Below are 20,234 nucleotides of genomic sequence, written 5' to 3'. Positions count from 1 at the left end.
CTCGTCTAAAACGTGTTTTTCGATCAAAAAACACGTTTTAGACGAGTTTTGAACACGCTGTATCTTTTTATAGGAGCAAGTTAGCACCATACTCTCTTCGGGAAAGTTGTAGAGCACATTCTAGAGCATCCGAATATGAATCCGGTTTTAGTATAGCGTGAAACTTGGATTTTTTAAATACCAAAATTCAAAAAAATGATTTTTCCCATACAAATTTGTATGGAAAATTGAATCGCTTTGCGCAAAGTGGGGACTAAACCAATCGTTACCAAACTTTGGGGAGTTCATAAGGACTCTATAAGGAACCAAAAAGTTGCTGTGCTAGTTAAATTTGGACAACTTTATTTTTTTCCATACAACCATATTACACCCTAGTGAAGCATATTAGTAAACATTTTGACTTATTAAATTTAATTTTGAGCCGCAAGATCAAACGTCACACTCGCCGGCAGGAAGTTTGCCGACAGCTACTCTCTCGACTGAAACTCTGAATTAGTGGGAACTGTCGTCGTCGTGTTTTCTCTCCTCCCCGTCTTTGTCTTAATTGACTCCCCACGAGGCGTTACCCTGGACACGGCCCCAGAAGGCAGATCCCTGGCACATGGAAACTGACACCTCGCTCTTTGAAGATGGAAATTTCGCTCGTACGCGGGCCCATGTTCGCGCACACACGTTAGCACACTTCATTCACTGGTACATGTTTGCGTTTTAAGATTACACACACGGTACGGAACGGACGGTGCGAACTCTTTAGCATAAGCTGGAGCTTATTTGAATTTTGAGAATTAGAGAAAGAGGGGAATCTTGATCCGTTTAGGATCTCCATTTGGCCTTTATTTGTTTGAAAATCTAAGAGGGGTTGGGGTAACTGCTATGTGAGTTGGCGGAGAATTACCCTGACCACACAAGATAAAAATTAAAATATTTGAGTGATTTCATGTAACTATTTAAAAAATTGCTTCTCAAAAAGTAATGCACCCATTTCTCCCCTACAACGACATCTCACAACCAGTCACCGACTTCTCGAGAACCATTCCGTACAGTTTTGAGAAACACGGCTTTGAGTTGACGAGATTTTCCACACGCACACTTCACGCGCAGCTGACTGCTTCGTTCTGGTGGCGGCCGATGTCCTGTTCTGGTTCTGGTGGTGGTGTCTCTCAGATGTAATTAATTTCTTCCGACCATCATCTCCGGGGGGAAAAAAAGGGGTAGATGAACGAGTTCTGATGAGTTCGGATGGCTAATAAGAGATGATTTTGAGGAAGGGGACTTTGAGGCGAGTTTGAGAAAGCTCGTCAATGGTGAAAATTGAATTTCATTTGCATTTTATTTGAATAAGGACGAATTCTCTGGACGGTGGGTAACACAACTCGACATTTTTGAAGTTGATGACAGTAAACGCTTCTGTTTCGACAAGGTATGGTAGATTTGGGATACCTGAACATGCTCTGATCGGTAGAACCATAAATTTCGGGTATAAATGTGACACCGAATGATTGCTTACAAAGATTCTGTACTGTTTAATCTCGAAATTTACAATTTTATTTATAAGCATGAAATTCACTAAAATTCGATTCTGTTGATTGGAGCGTGTTCAGGGATCCCAAATCTATCATACCTTGACGAAACTGACGCGTTCACTGACATTAACTTCAAAAATTTCGAGCTGTTTCACAGTAGGAAAATTACAAGGAGTTGAGAGGTCGAACCGACGACCTTCCGCTTTTGAGGTGGGATGATGCATACACAGTAAAAAAATGTTGTAATTTGGAAGGTGTAATTTTGGAAGGTTGAATATTTCCTCTTTATGTTGTAATTTGACCTCAATTTAGACTGAAAAATTGACATTACAGCAGCAAAGTGTGTAAAATTACACATTTTTCTGACATAAAAGATGTGATAATACCAAGTTTTTTAAGCTGTGTAGAAAACTTAACTTAATTTTCAGATCTTTTCGAAATAAAAAAAATCAGAGATGGTAAATTTTGGTCATTACTTCTGCAGTTAAAACAAGTCACGGTTTTGACAAAATCAAATTTAGGTGGCTTAAACTTGAAAATGGTGCACAATAAAGAAATTTCTGTGAGCAAATTTGAGTTTTACATCTAAAAATAAAGTTTGAAATGTACAGCAGCCAAAATTTTAAGACGACGAAGGACGAACTGATGCAAAATGTCTTCTTTGGTCATGGAAAAGGGACTAACAATGTTGCCTCAAAATAAAAAGAATACAGAAAAATAATTTGTAAAAATAAGCTCGTTTTTGAGAAAATTGCTCCCATGTCAGTCTCCCATGTGCGGGCTGGTCATACAAAATGGCTATGTGAATATAAAAAAAAATCTGTATTTTGACAGAAGAAATTTTCTGATCGATTTGGTGTCTTCGCCAATGTTCTGATATGAACAGTTTAGTTTAGGTTGGAGCAAAATTTAGTATTTTAGTTTCTGGAAAAAAAATTTTTTTTTTTGTTAAAAATAACCAAAAAAGTTGTAGACGAAAAATCAAAAAAAAAATCGAAAAAAAATCCTGCAACATAACTTTTAAGACAATGTTCATCAGACTGTCATCTTATAAGCCCTCAGTTTTTAACTCGTGATACAAACTATTGGTTCGATGATAATCATAGTTAAAATTCGTGTTAAAATCAGATTTAAGGTGTTCAAACTTTATTTTTACGTCAAATATACCATCACTAAGGTTGCCAATATAGTTTTCAAGAAAAATATAACAAAGTAAATATTTAATTAACTAACATAATAAGCTTTTAAACAAATTACAAGTAAATTTTAGGAAAAATTGGTCAAAAGTCAGAATTTTGCTTGAAATTTTACCATCTTCTAGTGTAAAATTGTCCAAAGCATCCGAAAATGCATTCCATTTTCGGATTCAAAGTCATGTTCGTTGAGAAAATCTTGATATTTTGAAAAGATTAAAATAATGCAATTCATTATTATTTTCTTAATTAAAGTTAACTAACTTTTAAATCGTTTCAAAATTTTATGAAAAGTTCTTCTTGAGGCAATTTGAACACTTCTCTACCTTGGTCAGTATGAATCAATACCATTCCGTACGTGTTTAATTTGTACTCTTTATTTTGCGGAAAAATCCCCAACCTATCAAAGTCACCCGGCTATCAAAGTCACCCCGTTACGAGTTTGAGATTTATTAGAAAAACTTAGGAAAACTCATTTTAAATCAATTTTAAATTATAAGAGGCTGTTCCTCAGCAACTAGCAATCTAGCAGGACATGGATTTTATTTGTATTTTATGAATTGGCTCAAACTTTGTAGGGGCCTTCTCTATGACCAAAGAAGCCATTTTGTGTCATTGGTTCGCCCATACATGTCTTCATACAATTTTGGTAGCTGTCCAAACAAAATTGATACCCAGCAAACTAAAAAATGGGGCACTTTATCAAAAAATCTGTACAGCACTTTTCGATTGCAAATCGAATTTTACATAAAATATAAGGTTTAAGAAATTTTAGATTTGTTGAATCATTTATTTGTCAAAAAATCATAACTCGGTGGCAAAAACCATGACGCTCAAATGTTTGAGAGGTTGATCCCCTAAAACATTTAAAAAAATCTCGTTAAATCAAATAATACGGATTTAGAGAAATTGAGTGTTTCTGAAATATTCCGAAAATCAAAATTCCTTTCAAAGCTACAGATTTTCAAATATTTACGTACCATTTTTGTATGGATAGCTCCCAAAATTGTTTCGTAGAGAAAACAATATCTTGAAATGAAAATTATAGAAAATTTTCTCACTTGAAAAAGGTTCTCTCTGAAGTCCTTCTCGACAGCAAATTTGAACCTAAAAAAAATTTTTGAAATATTGTTTGAAAACTTTTCCCAAAACATAAAAACATTACTCCAGTATAAAGCGCCAAAAATGTAGGGACAATTCGTAAAATTACACGGCCTGCTCTTTACGAATCTGATATCCCGAACAGACGGCAATAACAAAATTCATGCAATTTCAATAACAAATACTACTAAAATAACAAAAATTGTTATGGATTCTTCTTGAAAAATCAATTTTTGCTTAAGAGTTGAATAACAGAACAAACATATCAAAATTTGTTATTGATCTAATATTGATTGAAAGTCCCGCCCGTGTGGATCAATCGGACCGCGCACTGGACTCACAATTCAGAGGTCGCCGGTTCGAATCCCGCGGCGGGCGCTCTAAAATTCTTTGTGTAAATATGGGTATTCGGCGCCGTCGCTCCGTGCCATACTTTCATACACATAGGAGCCCAGGGCGGCGAAGTCCTTGTAGATAAAAGGAAGACACTAGTGGTTGGTACTAGCAATGGTGGCCGACAGCTATAAAGTCAACTTCGTTTTTTATTGATTGAAAGCCAAACCAACTTTGAAAAAACATTTTACGTTATGGAAGAATACCTCCAACTAATATTGGGATGATAGGATTAGTTTTTAAAATAACAAAAAATAATTGCAATGTTATGTTCCAAGAATAACTAGAAATGTTAGTAGCCTGTTATCACAATAACAATTCAATAACAAAAAAATCATAACGACGAATAGCAAATCGTGTTATAAATAACTTAAAATGTTATTGGCTTAGTATTTCCAAACATCAATAAATTTTATTCCCAAGTTATTTCCGGCTGCTCTGGAACGCTTTCTCTGATTCGGTACATTGCAATCTATCACGCAACAAATTAAAATTATATGCTAGATTCCTTATTAAATCAATGACAGCTTGTTCCCACACATCCAAATTACAACTCAACCACCATGTCGGCTAATTAATTAAAACGCGTCAAACGCTTCACATAAAATTAATTCGACAATTGGCCTCGCTGCGTTTCGTCACTAGCCAAGTCGTAACAACTTATAAAATCGCTAATTAACTTGCGCGCACATCTTCACCGCACACACCCTCAGCTACAACATTGTATAATTTAATTTCCATCTTCGGGGGGTAAAAAGTGCGACCGAAATGCTCCAGCCACTTTGGCGACAACCAACATCCAACATCAAAGCGAATCTCCTCCCGCTCCGGGGCTCCAGAAACCGTAACGCAACGAAACTAATAAAAAGGCAAAGAATTTTTAAAACACTGCACTTAATTAGTTGCTGGTGCTGCTGCTGCAAAAGTGCTTTTATAACTTTCATAACTGGGCGTGACACGATATCCTCTGCGATGTAGGGGAGTTTGGGGTAATATGGACAGTGGGGGTAATTTGGACACCCCTTTAAAAATCACGTTTTGTTCGGATATAAAGTGAAAACGGCAATTTAAGTGATAAGGCTAGTACTAGTAATGGCCTAGGAGTATGGACAAACCAAAAAAGTTGGAATAGGTTAAGTAGTTTTGGTATAATGTGTAAAAGTTTCCAAAGGCCGGTTGGCACTGCCTTAAATTCTAATATTTGAAGGTTAGGAAATAAGGTTTTGCAGGGGTTATATGGCAAAAAAGTGGACATTTTTTGTTTAAGGGGGTTGCTTGGACGATGCCTGAGATATGTACGCATAAAAATTAAATCCATTTTTATCATCAAAAATCGCAATTTATGATAGAATATGCTATGGGGGTAATTTGGACATGGCTTGTGGGGTAATTTGGACATACCTGAAAGTCTACCTGTCAGGCAACAAAAAGTAACTTTCATGGTTGGATGAGTTTTTAAAGGGATTTAGATAAATTTAGTGGGATTTAATATGTCAAAACAATCAAAAATGAATGTGAGCAATGAGAACTTTCACAAAACCCCTATTTTTTAATTTAGATAAATTTATTCCAATATTCGAATTGATGAAAATCTGATTACTGTACATTTGGCGTTCAACAAGATTCTAATGTTGATTGCTTTTAATTAACTTCTTTGACATTTCTAATTTCTATGCTGGTTTACAATAATATTTAAATTTGAAGGGCTACAGAATGTAAAAATTAAAAAAATGATATTTTCAGGCTAATAAATTCTATATAAAGATTGATTTATATAAACATAAATGATACCTTAATCACTAAAAACAAGTATAGTGTGCCAGATCCAGCATCAATGTTTAAATCATTTCAGTATTAATGATTAAATTATGTATACTACACTGAACTATTTGTTATCTTCCTATTGAATTAAAGTTCTATCACAAAATCATTATTTAAACCATTGATGAAATATTGTGAGCAACACTTCAAAATATAAAGCAATTACAAAACCAGGTTGAAGGATAAAAAACATGCTCAAAAAATCAAATGTTAAACTTATTCTTCAACATGTGTCCAAATTACCCCACAAAAGGTGTTCATATTACCCCACAAGGTATGTCCATATTACCCCACAAGGCATGTCCAAATTACCCCACAAGGCATGTCCAAATTACCCCATAGGGGTGTTCATATTACCCCCACACAAAAATGTGGGGGTAATTTGGACACCTTTCAACTTTTGCGATAAAAATGGGGTTTTCATCAAAATTTATCGAAATGAATGACATTTTTCCATCAAATATGGTCTCTTTTATCCTCTGTTGTCATCCACATTCCTTTAAAATATCCATACAGCCCGTAACAGAGCAATTTCCTTAGGGTGTCCAAATTACCCCACACTCCCCTAAGTCTGCAGAATCCCGTCGCAGCTATAAACAAGTCCTAAAAGCTTGGTAATTAATTAATGTAGTTACTGGGAGAGCCATTTTCCCAATAAAGTAGTGCTCAGCAGCAGCAGCAATTTTCCCGAACGAAACGAACATTGACATAAAGTGTTGGATTTCTTTCCAACTTTCATCCGTCATACGTCGGTGCTGGAATCGTTGCTCAAAAAAATGGAAGGTGGGGGTTCGTGCCTGCCAATTTGAATCCCACCACCCCCTCCTTCCACAGCAAGAACAGAAGCCTCGTTTGCATGATGATCGGGCGCGCACGAACGACGAATGGCCCCTTGAAGGGTTCATGACGGAAGACGGAAGGAAAGACAGGATCAGCAGCAGCAGCAGCCAGCGAGGAAAATTAATTTGTTATCCCCAACTAATGAGCCCTAGGCACACGATGGACGTCTGGACATGCGAGACGATTTTTTTTTATTCCAAAGGTCCAACGCTGGCTGGTTAGCTCCGCGGAAATTGATGAGTGCCCCAGTTATGTGATTAAGGGTTGGATGGGGTCAAAATGTGTTTTAAATGTTGAAATAATTTGTTGAATATTTTTATTTAAAATTTGGACCGTCTTTTTTTTTTTAGTTTAAGAAATTATAGTTCAAATTCAAAAATTTCATTAAACTAAGAAATCATCAATCCTGTATGATTCATTGACACATTTTAGATATTATTTAAAGCCAACCGAGATTTTTTTTTTATTTGAAACTTTTAGCGTTTGTTTGTCTAAACATGAGATGAACTCATGCCAAATATGAGCCCTCTACGACAAAGGGAAATGGGGTAAAACGGGCTTTGAAGTTTGAGGTCACAAAAAATCTTAAAATTGCTCGCATTTCCGTAAAACTTCATCAATTCCAACTCTTTTAGATGCATTCGAAAGGACTTTTGAAGCACTTCAAAATGTGCCATAGACATCCAGGATTGTTTTGAAATTTTCTCTTAGCTTTTGCAAATTACTGTCAAAAATAGATTTTTTTAAAACCTTAATATCTTTTTCCAACAGCCTCAAAAGGTCAAAAGATAGGTAATTTCATGGGCTATAAGCCTACGGTATTAACTTTTTGGCCAATCGCAGTTTTTCTCATAGTTTTTCGATTTTTCTACAACAAACATTTTACAACGTTAGTTTTTGCCCTGTAGGCCTCCATAGCGGCTTTTTTTGGTCTCAATTTTGTCATATTCGGAATTCTCGGACAATTTCACGTAAATTAGAAGTAGTGGAGTTGTCAATTTGATTGGAAAAATTGCCATTTAGAATGAGTTAAAACATGTTTTATCAATTTGTTGGATTAGGGGTAGAACAGGTTTTCGCCTACTTGATACAGCATTTGACGTATTGATCATAGGGTAAATAAAATCTATTTCTTTTTTAAAAAATGTTTTATTTAATTATTTTTTTAAAACCTAAATTACAATTCCAATACTTCTAACTTACGTGAAATTGTCCGAGGATTCCGAATATAACAAAATTGAGAACAAAAAGTGCCGTTATGGAGGCCTACAGGGCAAAAACTAACGTTGTAAATTGTTTGTTGTAGAAAAATCGAAAAAACTATGAGAAAAACTGTGATTGGCCAATACCATAGGCTTATAGTCCATGAAATTGCCTATCTTTTGACATATGGGAGTATGGGTGTTGGAGGCTGTTAAAAAAAGATATTAAGGTTTTAAAAAAATCAATTTTTGACAGTAATTTGCAAAAGCTGAGAGAAAATTTCAAACCAATCCTGGATGTCTATGGCACATTTTGAAGTGCTTCAAAAGACCTTTCGAATGCATCTAAGAGAGTTGGAATTGATGAAGTTTTACGGAAATGCGAGCAATTTTAAGATTTTTCATGTTTTTTTGACCTCAAACTTCAAAGCCCGTTTTACCCCACTTCCCTTTGTCGTAGAGGGATCATATTTGGCATGAGTTCATCTCATGCATAGACAAACAAACGCTGAAAGTTTCATCCAAATCGGAGCACCTCGATACGACCTCTAGAACAAATCGAGCAATATTTACAAATACTGCCTCTTAAATGACAAAATATATGTTTTTCTGAACAAAAAAATATGCTACTGTACGGCAACAAACTTTTTGAAAATATGAGAGTAGAATGGTTCTCCAAAATTCTGAACACTGATTATTTTTTGTAATTTTTTGAATTGAATTGATTTTTTTGAATTTATAGGGTAGTAAAAATAATTTTAAGAAGAAAAAAAACACTTTGTAGGGTACATTCCAAAATCCGAAGAAGTCATAATTCGGTTTTGATTTGAAAAATACAATACGATGTTACCAATTTTGAATGCTTGATGTTCAAAACACAGTTTTTGAACATTTTTGATAAAAAACACTTTATTTTTCAAAACGAAATTGGATATAACATCCAATAGAATTTAAAACAAACATTGAAAAATTGCACCGTTTTTATAGTACTTTTGATTGCTGTCCTCTTATTTTATCTCTTAAACAAACATTTCCTTTACATTTGTCTACGAAACTTTGAATATTGGGAACAGAAAAGTGGTCTCCAAATTCCCATCGTAAAATCTTCTGATCATTCCAATAAAAATGTTATCCTAATTTTAGATGTAAGACAATTTTTCAAAAATGGCATAATAATGTCTTCATCTTAAAAAAATGATTCATTTGAAATTTGAAATCTTACGTATTTCGTCAGTGAAATTTGGATCAATAGTTGCGGTGATATCAAATAGAGGTCAAATATTCCAAGTTCCTCTGACAAACTTTTATGAAATTTTCTTTTTGTTTTCGAGGAATATATTTTCAGGCTTGATTAACCATAAATACTGTTGAGAAAATCAAAAGTCCTAAGATGTTCAAGTTTTTTTTGAAAAAAAAAAACATTTGCTTGCCCCCTGATTTTTTGTACCAACTTTGAAGGGGGGAAGGGGGGGGGGGGTGACAAAAACTTTTAATAAAATATGTACCAGCCTTATGATTGACAAACAACTAAATTGGTGTTAAATGCTTTTAAAAACACTTATTCAATTTCAATGTTTGACCTTCCCTTGGTATTAACAAAAATCACACATAAGGTATTGGGGTCCCTTTCGACCCCAACATATAAAAATCATCAAAAATCCAGTTTTCAACCGATTTCTTTTAGTCACAAATGAAAGCTTAGATCGTCCCCTTTCCAAAACCGACCTGGAAAACCGGATATGGTCACTGTGGCCACCAGAAATCGGTGGGTCAGCGAACATTGATATGGCCGTAGATTGACATATCTTTCAATTTCATGAAGTATGATATGTCGGATGACAGGGTTTATCTCATATTCCGAGTGTGTCCCCAAGGGGCTACCAATAACCGGTTCCAGATTGACCAGAATGGGTCAGCGAACAACGGCATGACCGTAAATTGACATATCTTTCAATTCCATGAAGTTTGATATGTCGGATGATAGGGTTTCTCTCACATTCCGGAAGTGTCCCCAAGGGGCCACCGGTAACCGGTTCCAGATTAGCCAGGATGGCTCAGCGAACAACGGCATTACCAAAGATGGACATATCTTTTAATTTCATGAAGTTTTATATGCAACATGATGGGTTTTCAACAAAAAAATTCAAGTTGGCCGTTCATCGGGTACCCGAGAACTGGTTCCAGGTTACCCGGAAGTGCCCACTAACACTCCAGAGTTATTCTGGCAGTCGTGTATTGTGTTTTAAGTAAGTTTTATGGATAAATTTCAACTATCATGAGAGTATTGGTATACTATATCAGCAATTCCATTTGAAAAGAGCCTAAACCAAAAAAAAAGTTCTCCGATCGGGCTCAAAATTTTTCTGGGGGTTCCTTGGCCAAAATAATTAGACCCGTATTTTTTTGTTTGGCCATTAGGGTGGCCTACATCGTGCTAGGGTGGTTCAAAAATGGCAATTTTCGTCATTTTCGCAAAAACCACTTTTTCTAAAATCATATCTCCGCGCCATTTCATCCGATTTTAGCTGTCTTAGACGCAAAGAAAGGTGATGAGTTTGGCTATTTGGGAAAAATAGTAAAGTTCCAAAATCTAGCTTAACTATTGAAAAGTCGTATGAAAACTTAAAATGGCGTTTTGACCGTGTCTGGACCAAAGAGCCTATGTCTGAAAATATTTTTATCGGATTCCTCGGAAAATTTCACATAACATAACAAAAATTGGCGATGTCGAACCGTACGTTTTGGAGATATGATTTTTTGAAAAAAAAAACTGCGTTTTTCGACGCGCCACGCGCAAAAACGGGAAAATGACGAAATCGGCAAAAAATCAACTTTTTCCACTAAAACTGCGATAACTTTAAAATTTCAGCGATGACCTATACATGTCTGGGTACCAAAATTTTCGTAATTGAGAGACGCAACTTTTGGTACCATAACATCTATAGGTCATCGCTGAAATTTTAAAGTTATCGCAGTTTTAGTGGAAAAAGTTGATTTTTTGCCGATTTCGTCATTTTCCCGTTTTTGCGCGTGGCGCGTCGAAAAACGCAGTTTTTTTCAAAAAATCATATCTCGGAAACGTACGGTTCGACATCGCCAATTTTGATATGTTATGTGAAATTTTCCGAGGAATCCGATAAAAATATTTTCAGACATAGGCTCTTTGGTCCAGACACGGTCAAAACGCCATTTTAAGTTTTCATACGACTTTTCAATAGTTAAGCTAGATTTTTGGAACTTTACTATTTTTCCCAAATAGCCAAACTCATCACCTTTCTTTGCGTCTAAGACAGCTAAAATCGGATGAAATGGCGCGGAGATATGATTTTTAGAAAAAAGTGGTTTTTGCGAAAAATGACGAAAATTGCCATTTTTTGAACCAACCTAGCACGATGTAGGCCACCCTCATGGCCAAACAAAAAAATACGGGTCTAATTATTTTGGCCAAGGAACCCCCAGAAAAATTTTGAGCCCGATCGGAGAACTTTTTTTTTGGTTTAGGCTCTTTTCAAATGGAATTGCTGATATGATATACATTAGGGTGGGTACGTTTTTCAAAAAGTTCTCGGATCAAGTTTTAGTATGGTTCCCCTTGTAGGGCATTCCCATAGGGACTTTCATGCCAAATATCAGCTCATTTGGTTGTAAACTGGCTGCGCGCATCAGGGTTAAAGTTTAAATGGGAATTACTATGGGAAAATTGGAAATTTTGTTCAAACACTCCTACAGGTCTGGGAAAATAACGCGCCAACTTCTGGTATGGTCAGGCCTATGGGGAATGGTCTGGAGAACACTTTTCCCGAAGAGAGCATATGGATTCGTTGTCCGTAGACCTGGCGCATCGGCAAACAATCCGATGTCTCCGAAATCAACGGTTTCCCTCAAAAAGCATCAAATTTTCCTTAGCATGCTATGAAAGCTTGATGAACACCGCGACGCCATACGTCAGGCAGCTACCACGTGGTTGAAATATTTGCAAAAAAAAATACAAATTTGCTATGCAAAGATTCTGAATTCGACTAAATAATATCAGGATTGCTCGAAATGATCATTTTCTAGTTCAAAGAAGGTTTGCAATTGAATAGTCCAGCCGTTTCTCACCCACGTGGTAGCTGCCTGACGTATGGCGTCGCGGTGTTCATCAAGCTTTCATAGTATGCTAAGGAAAATTTGATGCTTTTTGAGGGAAACCGTTGATTTCGGAGACATCGGATTGTTTGCCGATGCGCCAGGTCTAGGGACAACGAATCCATATGCTCTCTTCGGGAAAAGTGTTCTCCAGACCATTCCCCATAGGCCTGACCATACCAGAAGTTGGCGCGTTATTTTCCCAGACCTGTAGGAGTGTTTGAACAAAATTTCCAATTTTCCCATAGTAATTCCCATTTAAACTTTAACCCTGATGCGCGCAGCCAGTTTACAACCAAATGAGCTGATATTTGGCATGAAAGTCCCTATGGGCATGCCCTACAAGGGGAACCATACTAAAACTGGATCTGAGAACTTCTTGAAAAACGTACCCACCCTAATATACATATACGTGAAAAACAGTAAAACATGAACTTTTCAGATGTTCCGGATTTCCGGAACCGGTAGATCGTCTGGCCCTGATGTTAATATTTGTAGTCAAAGTACAGTACCTGTCTAATGCAACCCAGAGCATCCTGATTGGTTGAAATTTGCCGGAGATACAGGTCGTCAAAGTAGGGGTCTCAAAAAGGTCTTTTTTCGGCTGTAAAAAAATTAACCTTAAAATTTACCAATTTCAAAATGTTCTAAATGTACCTGTTCTGTCATTCTGTTACCACTTTCAAAGTAATAGATATACTTTGAAGAAAAATGTGTAATGTACAAGTGATTCAGCAAAGAATAATTCTGAATAATAATATTAAATAAATAAATAAGGTATGGCAAATAGTTTTCAATGATTTCAATTTACACCTTTTATAATCGAAACAAAATTTTTAACCAACATCTTCATAACACCCCATCTAGCCCTAAACAACCCAGCAGGATCCTCTATTTCCCAGGGTTCCCCGTCGTTCAAATGTGGGTGAGACTCAAGACGGATAACGTTAGAATCGTTCGACCGACGCCACCAACACCCTTCATGAAACATCAAGAGTTGCACCTTTGCATGTTCTCCCTCTGCCAGCCAAGATCGCGTGTCATTCGTGCACTTTTCTCCGCCCTCACTGCAGAAGGGGAAAAAAACCCTGACCTAACCTGACGACGCCTAATAGACTCTGACTGACTGAGTTTGTTGTTCGGTGGGTTTGAAAAAAAAGGAGAAAAATGTTGCAAATTAGAGGATTTCCATTAGCGTTCGAGTTGATTTGTTCAGTGTTTTCAGCGGGTAGATGGGGCAAACGAGCTCAAGCACTGACCTGGTGGAGCCTGAAACTTCTGTCCTTCCTGGAACAAGAAATTGAACTCGACATGTGATGAGTCGAGAGGCAGTCGTTCAATTCGTGATTAGTTAGCTAATTTGTTTGCGCTGCATATTTCAGTGGGATTGTCTTCCAATTTCGTAGGAAACCCTGTGGAAAGCCCAGGACTTTAAATTCAATTACGACAAATCGTTCCAACATTTCCAACCAAGGTAATACCTTCCGCCACAACTGCCTGCAATCCGTGGATTAGGCGCTCGGAAATCCTCTTGCCGCGGAAAATCCCCCACCAAATGAGTTGTTTATCTTACATTACTGTCACGCTAGTGTTGTTTCTTGGTGTGTTTGGTGCCTGTCACAGTGCGTAAATCCCTCCTTGGAGCGTTGCAGTCGATGCTTTCCCGGGAAAACTCCGCACTCCGCTGCCAGGGATTTTCCCCTTCAACGACCGTCAGCCCGGGGTATAATTCGATTTTCCCTAAACGTGTGCCAACCTGATTTTCCCCCGTTGACTTATGGCTGAAAATAGTTTTACCTAATAACCTTTTAATCCCTCCGGGCTGTGGTGGCCGGCGAAGTATCCAATTACCCCCGGGGACCCGTGCGGGCGTCGTACACTGTACACTTGCACTCCGAAGTTATCGATAAATTGTCCTTTTCCGGGAACCACCGTCGTCGACGTGGGGAGGGAAATCCTAAACTATGCCACACGACTGGCACGCACACAGAGCATCTTTTCACGAGCGTTTTGACCTAATCAACTCCGGCTTCGACGTTTCACACCATGGCCGGGTGCCGTCTTGGCTGGATCGGAGTTAACGAGGGGGGAGGAGGAAAAAGATTGAAACCATATCGAGGCGCGAAGCATATCTTTTTTGCCGGGGCCTTTATTTCGAAAAAAATGCCAAACTTTGAAGGTCTGTACCAAGCTTCAGGGTGCTCCAAATTTCAATGTTATATATACCAAAAGATGCGCAAGGATCTGGCCTACACGCCAATGATGTTGAAAATAAACGCTTCCAAAATGCCTCAAAAAAGTGACATTTTTGAAAAAATCTTTTTTCACGGGTTAAATCCCATTTAAAACTGAAGGGTGGAGCGCCAGCTCCTGTTACGTCCAATCAAGCTCATATTTTGGATTTGGGCTTAGTATGCCCACCGGAACAAACCCGTGAATGCCCGCCAAAAAGTCATTTTTGTTACACTCTAATAGATAGCAAGTGTGTAACAAAAAGTTAGATTGATTAAAATTCATTTAGATTGAAAAGTTGGATCTAGGTCAAATATGGGCACTCTAGGTCAGTTAAAACTGAACAAACTGGGCCCTTAAGGGGTTACATACATGTGAATCGTCAAATATGTCAGAGGTTGGTAAGAGCACTCATTTAATTTTTTTAAATCTTTTTGCAAGGCATATATATACATGTTCATCTATTAAAAAAATAAATATGTAGAAATTTGGATGTACCATTGCCGAAATAAAGCTTTTTTAAATTAGCAGTTTCAAAAAACGGGTGCCACGATATCTCAACACTTCGTGCTTGCCATTTCATTAGGGCACATAACTTTTTTAACCAGGAGTGTGTCCCTTTCACACCTTATGTAAACTGTCATTTGAGTGTCATTTCAGTTCAAAATTTTGTTGAAGTGTTTTGTGCATGACGAAGGCCAATTTTCAAATTCCTTATTTAAAAAAAATATAAATATTTTTATTGGATTGGGTTATTTTTATTATTGTTCATAATTTGTCTTTATACCCCGAAAGCGAACGTTTTGAAGGTAAATAATTTTTTCAGGAAAAAATTTACGAGGTGCATCAAAAGATTAAAAATGATAATCAAAAAAAAACTCACAAAGAGTATAACTCTTCCATCAAACGATTAACGTCATGATTCGAAATCCGGACACTTAGTACCATATTATTTTTGTAATAGCTGGCAAAAAATCATGTAATAAGTTGGAAATGTACAACTATCATCAGGATTTAGTATAAACAGCCAGTTTTAAGAGAATGCATGCAAAATATGCATTTTCTAACAATTTTTCATCAGAATTTGAAAATTAAAATGACATTTTGTGCTTCGAATCCCGGACACTGATAAAAGCTGATTCGAAATCCGGACACTTTTGCTTCGAATTCCGGACACTCGATTTTGCTTATAAATCGCACAAAATTGGACTGAAATGTTAGTGAATGGCATTCTTTAGATCTCAAATAAGCTGTTAATATCAAAACAATCGATAGTTTATATATTAATGACTAGAATTGAAGAAAATCAAAAACATAAAATTCTGCTTTGCCTTCCCGGTGCTTCGGACGCCTATGAAATATTTCCGTTGAAATGTTTCGCATTTTTGGTTAACTTATAATTTTATTTTATTTAATTGTTTTGGCATTAACTACAGCGTTCAAACAAACTTTAAATGAAAGTTGATGTTAGAATTCATCAAATAACACAGTTTTGACATTCATAATGCGAACTTATATCCAAATAATTGATAAAACAAGATGAAGTGTCCGGGTTTCGAAGCGTCCGGGAATTCGAATCATGACGATATAGCAATCTACTACTTGAAACTCATCCTCACTTGATCCTTGGGCAAACTATTTTGATATCATTGCAAATTATTGTTGAACGAATCGCAAGATTTCAGTTTCTAAGGCGTATAATATAAACGTATAATATAAATGATAGGATTTTAATTTATTAACCAAATATTATTCAACCACGGTAAGATTTTTTTCATAATGTATATGGGTCAATCTCCGCCAACTCACACAGCAGTTGACCCAACCCCTCTTCGATTTGCGTGAAACTTTGCTCTAAGGGGTAATTTTGATTCTTGATCACGAATCCAAGGTCCATTTTCCGATATCTCGTGACGGTGGGGCGGTACGACCCCTTTAATTTTTCTGGTTTTTCACTAAAACACGTTTTTCAGTGATTTGTAGCTCGCAACCGTGAAGAGATAGAAATTTGGTGTCAAAAAGACTTGTGGGTAAAATTAGACGCCCGATTTGATGGCGTACTCAATATTCCGAAAAACAATATTTGTATTAAAAAAAGTTAAAAAATAGTTTTAAAATAGCTACTTTTTGAATCTAAAATAACCCAGAAGGGTCATTTTTTCATTTAGAACAAAATTTTTCATTTTAAAATTACGTGTTTTTTCTAACTTTGCAGGGTTATTTTTTAGAGTGTAATAATGTTTTACAAAGTTGTAGAGCAGACAAAAACAAAAATTTTGATGTATAGATATAAGGAATTTACATGTATTCTTCACGAGGTATCAGAATTTTACAAAAAAGTTTATCGAAAAAGTTTTGTTTTTAATTTTTTTTACCAGTTTTTAAAATTTTTAACTCCAAAAACTCAATCGTGTGCTTGTGAAAGCATTTTTTTTGGAAAATTCAGCTAATTTAACATAAGAATGACCCCTTGGACGATTGAAAATATTTTATCGGAGGTTCACGATCATTCATAAAGCTTCGTTTTAGGTGAAGGTTCAAGAAGTATCGCGCGCCTCCTTAAAATACAAATTAATAAAAATTATTTAAAAATCCCTTGGTAAAATATTTTTTATGTCACAGATATTTGAAAGGACCCTTTGAGCGTCCTTTCCACGAAGAAATTTTTCAGGTGAATTGATTTGCAATAATAATCTACTTCAGCCATGGCGTGATGGCCATGTACGTCTTAAATAAAAATCAATGGAGCTATAAAAAATTATTTCGTTTAAAATTATATTTAAAAATCCAAGGTGACTTTGAGAGTCACTGTGCTACTTACAAATGTCAGCCTAAAAGTGACCAAATTGAATTTATATGTTAAATCGATCATTAAGGCTAGGTTTCTTTTCATCAGTTATAAAAAAATAACAAGCATGTATTTATATTTATAAGTTTTTAATAAATTAATTGTAAACTTGAGGTTATGTAAATAAATCCTTATTTATTTACAAAATTGTTTTTTTAGTTCTGTTTTAAAAACGTATAGAAACGTTTTTTACGTTATGTGATTCGAACTTATTTTCCTTGAGGAAAACTTGACGCTTAAAGAGTAATTGAAGAATTCTATTTATCGTTTTTTTTTTTTAATTATAATAGTTAACTATTTTTTGAAATTTTTTAAAATGTGTGGAGTCGGAGCCAACAATTTGTTGAAAGCTGGAATCGGAGTCAGAGTCGGCTAGAGTTGATAGGCCGGAGTTGGAGTCGGAGTCGGAGTCGGTTGGAGCTGAAGGCCGGAGCCGGAGTCGGAGTTGGAGTCGGCTAAACTCAGAAAGCAGGAGTCGGAGTCGCTTGAAATATGACCCGATTCCGCAGCCCTGGCTTTGCGCATGGCAAAGTTGTGAACTTGAATCGTCTCTTACTCAGTTCAGTTACGAAATATCTTCATGATTTTTTCAGGAGTGATTGAAAATCATTTTTTTAGTGAATTTGGTGATTTTTTTGCAATATGAAATTTTGGAATTTTCTACATGTATGTAACCCTTTAAGCATAAAGGGTCAAACAAACTGTTCCAACTTCTTCACAACTCGACATTTTTTAAGTTGATCCCAAGGTATGATTTATTTGGGCCCCCTAAACACCGACAGAATTGAATTTAGAAGGGGTTCCAACTTTCCAATTTTATTCTTTCGCAAGAAATACACTAAAACACAAATCTGTCGATTTGAGCGTGTTCAGGTAGCCCAAATCTATGATACCTTGACGAAACTGATGCGTTTACTGAAATCGACTTCAAAAATGTCCAGCAGGGATAGATTTTTGGTTGAACTTTAAAAGTACAGTTGGAGAAACGCTCACATCTGTTCCAGGTCAAAGCAACACCTAGCGCAACCTCCCGGATGGCAACGGTACGGCCATCACCTGCCGACCTCCCTTTTTCACACTACTCACTAAAGAAGATATTCAGGAAAAGCACGTTTTTCTCCGCTGCTTCGCAGCAATCTCCTTGATGAAGTTCCACAATCGTCATCAGGTACATGTGAAATTGTCCAATTTGCTGAATGAATGGCGAGTAGTTAGAGAGACTCTGCGACCGGGATCTTCAACGACCTCAACGTGTGCAAAAGTCTTTCCCTTCGTATTCGAGGTCACCGGGTTTGTGTGCTGCTGCGCGAGAAGCGATGCAGCAGGTTGTTGATGCGAGGTTCGGTGAAAGGAGCGCGAAAATTATCACCGACGTGACCCGTTACGAAGCAATTCGCACTGGCTGTGGACTGGCTGGTTGAATGGACATCTGGCCGTGTGTGTGGCGTGGTTACGATTTGCGATGATTTGCAGAGATTTGGGGTGGTTCTGAAGAAGAGATAAAAGACACTCAAGATTTCATTCCAATTTAAAACAAATTTTGAGCGACTCCAACTCCAGTTGTCCTTAAAGGCCTGACTCCACCGACTTCAACTTTGATTCAAGAACAACTCTTATATAAATTTATTGAAGATTAGCCAACTTCTCGTCCGACTCTAGTTTTTAAGAAAGCTCCAACTACACTCCAACTGACTCGTGGGTCAACCCTAGCCGCTGAACCATCAACCGAGTAATAGCTCAAATAGGCCACACTCTGACATACCCACGGCTCCTATCTAAATCTTCAACTACACAACACCCATATACAGGTCGTCATCATTGCGGGCCGTCCATCCATCCGAGCTTGGCCACCAGGTTCTTATTTTATTTATTGCATTTTATTTCATTTTCAATTATTGCCCATGCCGCGTTCCTCCAGCAGACGTTGTTGTCGGATAAAGAGCCGGGAAGACACGCTCCTTGTCCACAGTCAAGCAGAAGCGGATCGTGCTAGTGGCATTTGGCTGATCTTCCCGGCTAGAGAGACTTCATGAGCGGTTGTTACTTCCAGGAGAGGAAGATTCATACGCTCTGCGGTACACATCACGTCCATGCTGGATTGTGGGCTTACTTTGCAGAAAATACATTTTGAACAAATTTCGTTTAAAATCAAAACCTCAGTTAAAAAAGTAAGTTTTCAACTTTTCAAATTTTGACCACCCTCCCACTCCCACTGTCCACCACCATGGTTTTCCCGCTCACGAAGATATTTATTTGACCATTATATTCCATACGGTTCCCTTTCTTGGATTTAGTACCGACCTGCTCAAGAGATGGATGTCCCGCTTGCACTGACTAGCCACTGAGAGGAGGACTATTATGTAGAAAGTTTTTTTTTTTTTTTTTTGATGATGCGTTCCGTTGCTTCTGGCCGTTCCTCCTGGCGAACAGCAAGATGTGCACCGCTCTGACAGCCATTTCTCCACACGGCCCAAGACTTGGACTTGGTTCAATTTGAGAGATTTGTACGGAGCCCAGGCCCGCAACAAGTACCATGCGACTTCTTTCGCTAAGGATGACACCGAAAGGGCATGCTCACGTATGGGAAATGTGGTCATGTGCCCGTTGGAAACTGACCTTCTTATGGGGGATAAGGTTGTGGAGGGGATTAGGAGTGATTCCATGGCCATTAGCAAATTGAGATTTTAACTCAAACTTTTGCAAAAAAAAATTTAAAATTTTTATTTAAGATTTAAGAAAATCCATGAAAATTCGAAGAAGCAATTGCTCAAATTATGATAAAACTCAAGAAAAAAACTAACTTAATCCACCTATGTGGTTGGAGCCTTCCTCACAACAATGGCTGTACACAAGTTTCATCTATTTTTTAGATCCGGCTTCCAAAAAGTACATCGATATCACTTAAGTGGCCATAACTCGAGGAAGGGTTGCCAGATCTTTAATGTTTTAGACT

Source organism: Culex quinquefasciatus, chromosome 2, assembly GCF_015732765.1.
Source record: "Culex quinquefasciatus strain JHB chromosome 2, VPISU_Cqui_1.0_pri_paternal, whole genome shotgun sequence".
In the NCBI taxonomy this organism is placed as follows: domain Eukaryota; kingdom Metazoa; phylum Arthropoda; class Insecta; order Diptera; family Culicidae; genus Culex; species Culex quinquefasciatus.
The sequence above is the reverse complement of the archived record's forward strand: the minus strand, read 5'-3'. Positions refer to the sequence as shown.